The following is an 8,771-nucleotide window of genomic DNA, read 5'->3' as shown; positions in this document are numbered from 1 at the left end:
CGTTCTTCACCACCTGACACAGAAAAAGGAACGCAGTCGGTAGGACTTTTTTTGATTCTTTTGCTTCTAGGGGAGTTAGTTGTCTAGTGAGTTCCTCTTATGGCATGCACTAGACAACCAGTACAACTACAGGAGAGAGTCATTTTTGTTGTCAGCGGTAGTTGCATCATCACCAACACAGAGCAATTCATTGGCGTCGCATGAAAACGAATACCTGCCGAAACCCGGGATCGAACAGGGACCTTCAGATCTTCAGTCTAACGCTCTTCCCAACTGAGCTATTTCGGCTGACGTTGAACGTTGCTGTTTGCATGTGTTTGTTCACCTCTGCCTCGTTGCCAATTTCACAGTCACCTTCGTCTGATAAGACACAGGGACGCTGAAAGGCGAGCAGCCGATGCAGTGAAGTCCCACACACATTTCTTCTTGCTTCCATCATCGTAACAAGCAAACATGTCGACTAGACTCGTGTAATATTCACTTCGCTAGAAAACCCGTGCTATATCGATGCCAGCCAGGGGCAACTCGTGTGCAGAGAACGAGACACAAGAAGGAGAGGTCTCTACCGTATGAGAGGCAGTATCTCAGATACACACGGTAAAACATTCGACTTGCGTTAGGCTCTATCAATTGCTACACGTCATCTCGTCTGCAAGCTAACAACGGACACATCTGCACTGCCCAGTAAGCCGGTGGGCGGCTGTGAGACGAGGAGATGAGCTGCGGCTTCTGGGCTCGACTGTAACGCTGCGCCCTGGATCAAATAACACTGCACATTGCTGGTGACGCACGTGTTTAGTAGTGACGCAACTGCTAGGATGCAGCTGAACGTCCATCTTTTGAGAGCGAGAAAAATTTTCGCAGTCGGTAGGACTCGAACCTACGCTCCCAGAGGGAATCTGATTTCAGTCAGACGCCCTTAACCACTCGGCCACGACAGCCGGTGGCAGAAGCGACTCCCGACAAGTGAAACCGCCGTCTTTAGAAGCAATCTGATGGCAGAAAACGGCGTGGCGTCACTCTATTCTGTAGGGTTTCCATTAGCTGTTACGACAGTGTGTCAATTTTCGCCTGGACGGGGGTTTGAACCCGAGACCCTTGGTTGAAGGTCTAGCGCTCTACCGGACTGAGCTGTCGCGGTCCCCTCGGGCGAGCGTTGTAGTGCATGCTACATGGTGTGCGAGTGATTCGCATGTTGTAATTACTGCTTATGGCTCCAATGGCGACTTCACCGACTTCCCACTGACGCACCGCTGACGCTAGTTTTCTGTCGTCTTAAAACGATGGACATACCTCCAAGCAGCTGCGAGATCTTAAGAAAAGAAACGCTGCACCACCGCCTTTGCCGCACTCGAATGATTGGAATTGCGGTTCTATAAAAAGAATGAATGTTCGCTCTGTCCAACACTTTCGAGCACATCTGCGTACTCACGATCTCAGCGGACGGCTTTCTGCAGTCCCAGCGTCAGTGCGAGGTGAACCGATGGCCACAGTAAGCAGCGGTCGTCGCCGAACTCAGTATTCTTAAACGGAAACTTTCGTCTTGTTGAGAATGGCGTCACTGTTTGCACCCGCATTCGCCCACGCATGTCACATGTGTGCGAAAATGTTTGCTCCTCTTTACGCAAAATCGTACGCAGCCGGTAGGATTCGAACCTACGCTCCCAGAGGGAATCGGATTTCGAGTCAGACGCCTTAACCACTCGGCACGACTGCCGGTAGCGCGGTGTTGTCCCGACACATGCAACTGCTACCGTTTAAAGCACTGTGGTGTCAGAAAACGGCGTAGCTTCATTATTTTCCGTAGCGTTTCCACCGCTACCAGGACGAATCGCTACCAAAGTATTAAAATTTCCGCCCAGACAGGGACTTGAACCCTGGACCCTTAGGTTAAAAGCCTAATGCTCTACCGACTGAGCTATCCGGCTCACACGATACTGTGAAACCTCTCACGCTGCACAACTGTACATTGACTCATGTCCTTTACTGTTGTGCAATCGCTGCATGGGGCCGTTACTAATTAAACGTCGCCTAAATGCCTGTCTGCAAACTTATCCCACTAAGCTCGTGACACACTATCGAAGACTGCTGACACACGATGCAACAACAAATTGCAGCAGTCGTTACGTCTCATACGTTGGAGCACAGAATTTACATGTTTTGTCGACACTCACGGGCAATGGAAAATTCGCAAGCATTTCGAATGCAATGTTTCCCACGTTTTCGCTCGTTTCACGGTTCCGTTGAAGACGTTCTTCACCACCTGACACAGAAAAAGGAACGCAGTCGGTAGGACTTTTTTTGATTCTTTTGCTTCTAGGGGAGTTAGTTGTCTAGTGAGTTCCTCTTATGGCATGCACTAGACAACCAGTACAACTACAGGAGAGAGTCATTTTTGTTGTCAGCGGTAGTTGCATCATCACCAACACAGAGCAATTCCATTGGCGTCGCATGAAAACGAATACCTGCCGAAACCCGGGATCGAACCAGGGACCTTTAGATCTTCAGTCTAACGCTCTCCCAACTGAGCTATTTCGGCTGACGTTGAACGTTGCTGGTTTGCATGTGTTTGTTCACCTCTGCCTCGTTGCCAATTTCACAGTCACCTTCGTCTGATAAGACACAGGGACGCTGAAAGGCGAGCAGCCGATGCAGTGAAGTCCCCACACACATTTCTTCTGCTTCCATCATCGTAACAAGCAAACATGTCGACTAGACTCGTGTAATATTCACTTCGCTAGAAAAAACCCGTGCTATATCGATGCCAGCCAGGGGCAACTCGTGTGCAGAGAACGAGACACAAGAAGGAGTGAGTCTCTACCGTATGAGAGGCAGTATCTAGCAGATACACACGGTAAAACATTCGACTTGCGTTAGCTCATCAATTGCTACACGTCATCGTCTGCAAGCTAAAACGGGACACATCTGCACTGCCAGTAAGCCGGTGGGCGGCTGTGAGACGAGGAGATGAGCTGCGGCTTCTGGCTCGACTGTAACGCTGCGCCCTGGATCAAATAACACTGCACATTGCTGGTGACGCACGTGTTTAGTAGTGACGCAACTGCTAGGATGCAGCTGAACGTCCATCTTTTGAGAGCGAGAAAATTTTCGCAGTCGGTAGGACTCGAACCTACGCTCCCAGAGGGAATCTGATTTCAAGTCAGACGCCTTAACCACTCGGCCACGACTGCCGGTGGCAGAAGCGACTCCCGACAAGTGAAACCGCCGTCCTTTAGAAGCAATCTGATGGCAGAAAACGCGTGGCGTCACTCTATTCTGTAGGGTTTTCATTAGCTGTTACGACAGTGTGTCATTTTCGCCTGGACGGGGGTTTGAACCCGAGACCCTTTGGTTGAAGGTCTAGCGCTCTACCGGACTTGAGCTGTCGGTCCCTCGGGCGAGCGTTGTAGTGCATGCTTACATGGTGTGCGAGTGATTCGCATGTTGTAATTACTGGCTTATGGCTCCAATGGCGACTTCACCGACTTCCCACTGACGCACCGCTGACGCTAGTTTTCTGTCGTCTTAAAACGATGGACATACCTCCAAGCAGCTGCGAGATCTTAAGAAAAGAAACGCTGCACCACCGCCTTTGCCGCACTCGAATGATTGAATTGCGATTCTTAAAAGAAATGAATGTTCGCTCTGTCCAACACTTTCGAGCACATCTGTGTACTCACGATCTCAGCGACGGCTTTCTGCAGTCCCAGCGTCAGTGCGAGGTGAACCGATGGCCACAGTAAGCAGCGTCGTCGCGAAACTCAGTATTCTTAAACGGAAACTTTCGTCTTGTTGAGAATGGCGTCACTGGTTTGCACCCGCATTCGCCCACGCATGTCACATGTGTGCGAAAATGTTTGCTCCTCTTTACGCAAAATCGTACGCAGCCGGTAGGATTCGAACCACGCTCCCAGAGGGAATCGATTTCGAGTCAGACGCCTTAACCACTCGGCCACGACTGCCGGTAGCGCGGTGTTGTCCCGACAACATGCAACTGCTACCGTTTAAAGCACTGTGGTGTCAGAAAACGGCGTAGCTTCATTATTTTCGTAGCGTTTCCACCGCTACCAGACGAATCGCTACCAAAGTATTAAAATTTCCGCCCGGACAGGGACTTGAACCCTGGACCTTAGGTTAAAAGCCTAATGCTCTACCGACTGAGCTATCCGGCTCACACGATACTGTGAAACCTCTCACGCTGCACAACTGTACATTGACTCATGTCCTTTACTGTTGTGCAATCGCTGCATGGGGCCGTTACTAATTAAACGTCGCCTAAATGCTGTCTGCAAACTTATCCACTAAGCTCGTGACACACTATCGAAGACTGCTGACACACGATGCAACAACAAATTGCAGCAGTCGTTACGTCTCATACGTTGGAGCACAGAATTTACATGTTTTGTCGACACTCACGGGGCAATTGGAAAATTCGCAAGCATTTCGAATGCAATGTTTCCACGTTTTCGCTCGTTTCACGGTTCCGTTGAAGACGTTCTTCACCACCTGACACAGAAAAAGGAACGCAGTCGGTAGGACTTTTTTTGATTCTTTTGCTTCTAGGGGAGTTAGTTGTCTAGTGAGTTCCTCTTATGGCATGCACTAGACAACCAGTACAACTACAGGAGAGAGTCATTTTTGTTGTCACGGTAGTTGCATCATCCACCAACACAGAGCAATTCCATTGGCGCGTGCATGAAAACGAATACCTGCCGAAACCCGGGATCGAACCAGGGACCTTCAGATCTTCAGTCTAACGCTCTCCCAACTGAGCTATTTCGGCTGACGTTGAACGTTGCTGTTTGCATGTGTTTGTTCACCTCTGCCTCGTTGCCAATTTCACAGTCACCTTCGTCTGATAAGACACAGGGACGCTGAAAGGCGAGCAGCCGATGCAGTGAAGTCCCACACACATTTCTTCTGCTTCCATCATCGTAACAAGCAAACATGTCGACTAGACTCGTGTAATATTCACTTCGCTAGAAAACCCGTGCTATATCGATGCCAGCCAGGGGCAACTCGTGTGCAGAGAACGAGACACAAGAAGGAGTGAGTCTCTACGTATGAGAGGCAGTATCTAGCAGATACACACGGTAAAACATTCGACTTGCGTTAGCTCATCAATTGCTACACGTCATCGTCTGCAAGCTAAAACGGGACACATCTGCACTGCCCAGTAAGCCGGTGGGCGGCTGTGAGACGAGGAGATGAGCTGCGGCTTCTGGGCTCGACTGTAACGCTGCGCCCTGGATCAAATAACACTGCACATTGCTGGTGACGCACGTGTTTAGTAGTGACGCAACTGCTAGGATGCAGCTGAACGTCCATCTTTTGAGAGCGAGAAAATTTTCGCAGTCGGTAGGACTCGAACCTACGCTCCCAGAGGGAATCTGATTTCAAGTCAGACGCCTTAACCACTCGGCCACGACTGCCGGTGGCAGAAGCGACTCCCGACAAGTGAAACCGCCGTCTTTAGAAGCAATCTGATGGCAGAAAACGGCGTGGCGTCACTCTATTCTGTAGGGTTTCCATTAGCTGTTACGACAGTGTGTCAATTTTCGCCTGGACGGGGGTTTGAACCCGAGACCCTTTGGTTGAAGGTCTAGCGCTCTACCGACTGAGCTGTCCGGTCCCTCGGGCGAGCGTTGTAGTGCATGCTACATGGTGTGCGAGTGATTCGCATGTTGTAATTACTGGCTTATGGCTCCAATGGCGACTTCACCGACTTCCCACTGACGCACCGCTGACGCTAGTTTTCTGTCGTCTTAAAACGATGGACATACCTCCAAGCAGCTGCGAGATCTTAAGAAAAGAAACGCTGCACCACCGCCTTTGCCGCACTCGAATGATTGAATTGCGGTTCTTAAAAAGAAATGAATGTTCGCTCTGTCCAACACTTTCGAGCACATCTGCGTACTCACGATCTCAGCGACGGCTTTCTGCAGTCCCAGCGTCAGTGCGAGGTGAACCGATGGCCACAGTAAGCAGCGGTCGTCGCGAAACTCAGTATTCTTAAACGGAAACTTTCGTCTTGTTGAGAATGGCGTCACTGGTTTGCACCCGCATTCGCCCACGCATGTCACATGTGTGCGAAAATGTTTGCTCCTCTTTACGCAAAATCGTACGCAGCCGGTAGGATTCGAACCTACGCTCCCAGAGGGAATCGGATTTCGAGTCAGACGCCTTAACCACTCGGCCACGACTGCCGGTAGCGCGGTGTTGTCCCGACACATGCAACTGCTACCGTTTAAAGCACTGTGGTGTCAGAAAACGGCGTAGCTTCATTATTTTCCGTAGCGTTTCCACCGCTACCAGACGAATCGCTACCAAAGTATTAAAATTTCCGCCCAGACAGGGACTTGAACCCTGGACCCTTAGGTTAAAAGCCTAATGCTCTACCGACTGAGCTATCCGGGCTCACACGATACTGTGAAACCTCTCACGCTGCACAACTGTACATTGACTCATGTCCTTTACTGTTGTGCAATCGCTGCATGGGGCCGTTACTAATTAAACGTCGCCTAAATGCTGTCTGCAAACTTATCCCACTAAGCTCGTGACACACTATCGAAGACTGCTGACACACGATGCAACAACAAATTGCAGCAGTCGTTACGTCTCATACGTTGGAGCACAGAATTTACATGTTTTGTCGACACTCACGGGGCAATTGGAAAATTCGCAAGCATTTCGAATGCAATGTTTCCCACGTTTTCGCTCGTTTCACGGTTCCGTTGAAGACGTTCTTCACCACCTGACACAGAAAAAGGAACGCAGTCGGTAGGACTTTTTTTGATTCTTTTGCTTCTAGGGGAGTTAGTTGTCTAGTGAGTTCCTCTTATGGCATGCACTAGACAACCAGTACAACTACAGGAGAGAGTCATTTTTGTTGTCAGCGGTAGTTGCATCATCACCAACACAGAGCAATTCCATTGGCGTCGCATGAAAACGAATACCTGCCGAAACCCGGGATCGAACCAGGGACCTTTAGATCTTCAGTCTAACGCTCTCCCAACTGAGCTATTTCGGCTGACGTTGAACGTTGCTGTTTGCATGTGTTTGTTCACCTCTGCCTCGTTGCCAATTTCACAGTCACCTTCGTCTGATAAGACACAGGGACGCTGAAAGGCGAGCAGCCGATGCAGTGAAGTCCCACACACATTTCTTCTGCTTCCATCATCGTAACAAGCAAACATGTCGACTAGACTCGTGTAATATTCACTTCGCTAGAAAACCCGTGCTATATCGATGCCAGCCAGGGGCAACTCGTGTGCAGAGAACGAGACACAAGAAGGAGTGAGTCTCTACCGTATGAGAGGCAGTATCTAGCAGATACACACGGTAAAACATTCGACTTGCGTTAGCTCATCAATTGCTACACGTCATCGTCTGCAAGCTAAAACGGACACATCTGCACTGCCCAGTAAGCCGGTGGGCGGCTGTGAGACGAGGAGATGAGCTGCGGCTTCTGGGCTCGACTGTAACGCTGCGCCCTGGATCAAATAACACTGCACATTGCTGGTGACGCACGTGTTTAGTAGTGACGCAACTGCTAGGATGCAGCTGAACGTCCATCTTTTGAGAGCGAGAAAATTTTCGCAGTCGGTAGGACTCGAACCTACGCTCCCAGAGGGAATCTGATTTCAAGTCAGACGCCTTAACCACTCGGCCACGACTGCCGGTGGCAGAAGCGACTCCCGACAAGTGAAACCGCCGTCTTTAGAAGCAATCTGATGGCAGAAAACGGCGTGGCGTCACTCTATTCTGTAGGGTTTCCATTAGCTGTTACGACAGTGTGTCAATTTTCGCCTGGACGGGGGTTTGAACCCGAGACCCTTTGGTTGAAGGTCTAGCGCTCTACCGACTGAGCTGTCCGGTCCCTCGGGCGAGCGTTGTAGTGCATGCTACATGGTGTGCGAGTGATTCGCATGTTGTAATTACTGGCTTATGGCTCCAATGGCGACTTCACCGACTTCCCACTGACGCACCGCTGACGCTAGTTTTCTGTCGTCTTAAAACGATGGACATACCTCCAAGCAGCTGCGAGATCTTAAGAAAAGAAACGCTGCACCACCGCCTTTGCCGCACTCGAATGATTGAATTGCGATTCTTAAAAAGAAATGAATGTTCGCTCTGTCCAACACTTTCGAGCACATCTGTGTACTCACGATCTCAGCGACGGCTTTCTGCAGTCCCAGCGTCAGTGCGAGGTGAACCGATGGCCACAGTAAGCAGCGGTCGTCGCGAAACTCAGTATTCTTAAACGGAAACTTTCGTCTTGTTGAGAATGGCGTCACTGGTTTGCACCCGCATTCGCCCACGCATGTCACATGTGTGCGAAAATGTTTGCTCCTCTTTACGCAAAATCGTACGCAGCCGGTAGGATTCGAACCTACGCTCCCAGAGGGAATCGGATTTCGAGTCAGACGCCTTAACCACTCGGCCACGACTGCCGGTAGCGCGGTGTTGTCCCGACACATGCAACTGCTACCGTTTAAAGCACTGTGGTGTCAGAAAACGGCGTAGCTTCATTATTTTCCGTAGCGTTTCCACCGCTACCAGACGAATCGCTACCAAAGTATTAAAATTTCCGCCCGGACAGGGACTTGAACCCTGGACCCTTAGGTTAAAAGCCTAATGCTCTACCGACTGAGCTATCCGGGCTCACACGATACTGTGAAACCTCTCACGCTGCACAACTGTACATTGACTCATGTCCTTTACTGTTGTGCAATCGCTGCATGGGGCCGTTACTAATTAAACGTCGCCTA

At 50.2% G+C, this 8,771-nt stretch overlaps 14 non-coding genes across 14 annotated transcripts; all 14 read right to left on the bottom strand.

Annotated features, from left to right (window-relative positions):
* Positions 1 to 215: 215 nt before the first annotated feature.
* On the bottom strand, positions 216 to 288 carry Trnaf-gaa (transfer RNA phenylalanine (anticodon GAA)). The gene has a single exon. It is a non-coding gene; the product is annotated as a tRNA-Phe (tRNA).
* A 1,347-nt stretch (positions 289 to 1,635) lies between these two features.
* Positions 1,636 to 1,716, bottom strand: Trnas-cga (transfer RNA serine (anticodon CGA)). Its single transcript has one exon. It is a non-coding gene; the product is annotated as a tRNA-Ser (tRNA).
* Positions 1,717 to 1,855: 139 nt separating this feature from the next.
* Trnak-uuu (transfer RNA lysine (anticodon UUU)) lies at positions 1,856 to 1,928 on the bottom strand. The gene has a single exon. It is a non-coding gene; the product is annotated as a tRNA-Lys (tRNA).
* Positions 1,929 to 2,466: 538 nt separating this feature from the next.
* Positions 2,467 to 2,539, bottom strand: Trnaf-gaa (transfer RNA phenylalanine (anticodon GAA)). The gene has a single exon. It is a non-coding gene; the product is annotated as a tRNA-Phe (tRNA).
* Positions 2,540 to 3,109: 570 nt separating this feature from the next.
* Trnas-uga (transfer RNA serine (anticodon UGA)) lies at positions 3,110 to 3,191 on the bottom strand. Its single transcript has one exon. It is a non-coding gene; the product is annotated as a tRNA-Ser (tRNA).
* A 909-nt stretch (positions 3,192 to 4,100) lies between these two features.
* Positions 4,101 to 4,172, bottom strand: Trnak-uuu (transfer RNA lysine (anticodon UUU)). Its single transcript has one exon. It is a non-coding gene; the product is annotated as a tRNA-Lys (tRNA).
* A 538-nt stretch (positions 4,173 to 4,710) lies between these two features.
* Positions 4,711 to 4,783, bottom strand: Trnaf-gaa (transfer RNA phenylalanine (anticodon GAA)). Its single transcript has one exon. It is a non-coding gene; the product is annotated as a tRNA-Phe (tRNA).
* Positions 4,784 to 5,350: 567 nt separating this feature from the next.
* Positions 5,351 to 5,432, bottom strand: Trnas-uga (transfer RNA serine (anticodon UGA)). Its single transcript has one exon. It is a non-coding gene; the product is annotated as a tRNA-Ser (tRNA).
* Positions 5,433 to 6,124: 692 nt separating this feature from the next.
* On the bottom strand, positions 6,125 to 6,206 carry Trnas-cga (transfer RNA serine (anticodon CGA)). The gene has a single exon. It is a non-coding gene; the product is annotated as a tRNA-Ser (tRNA).
* A 138-nt stretch (positions 6,207 to 6,344) lies between these two features.
* On the bottom strand, positions 6,345 to 6,417 carry Trnak-uuu (transfer RNA lysine (anticodon UUU)). Its single transcript has one exon. It is a non-coding gene; the product is annotated as a tRNA-Lys (tRNA).
* Positions 6,418 to 6,957: 540 nt separating this feature from the next.
* Positions 6,958 to 7,030, bottom strand: Trnaf-gaa (transfer RNA phenylalanine (anticodon GAA)). Its single transcript has one exon. It is a non-coding gene; the product is annotated as a tRNA-Phe (tRNA).
* A 567-nt stretch (positions 7,031 to 7,597) lies between these two features.
* Trnas-uga (transfer RNA serine (anticodon UGA)) lies at positions 7,598 to 7,679 on the bottom strand. Its single transcript has one exon. It is a non-coding gene; the product is annotated as a tRNA-Ser (tRNA).
* A 692-nt stretch (positions 7,680 to 8,371) lies between these two features.
* Positions 8,372 to 8,453, bottom strand: Trnas-cga (transfer RNA serine (anticodon CGA)). The gene has a single exon. It is a non-coding gene; the product is annotated as a tRNA-Ser (tRNA).
* A 138-nt stretch (positions 8,454 to 8,591) lies between these two features.
* On the bottom strand, positions 8,592 to 8,664 carry Trnak-uuu (transfer RNA lysine (anticodon UUU)). Its single transcript has one exon. It is a non-coding gene; the product is annotated as a tRNA-Lys (tRNA).
* Positions 8,665 to 8,771: the final 107 nt, after the last annotated feature.

Source organism: Schistocerca serialis, unplaced genomic scaffold, assembly GCF_023864345.2.
Source record: "Schistocerca serialis cubense isolate TAMUIC-IGC-003099 unplaced genomic scaffold, iqSchSeri2.2 HiC_scaffold_1109, whole genome shotgun sequence".
Lineage (NCBI taxonomy): Eukaryota > Metazoa > Arthropoda > Insecta > Orthoptera > Acrididae > Schistocerca > Schistocerca serialis.
Note: the sequence above shows the minus strand (reverse complement) of the source record. Positions and strands in the feature narration are given on the sequence as shown.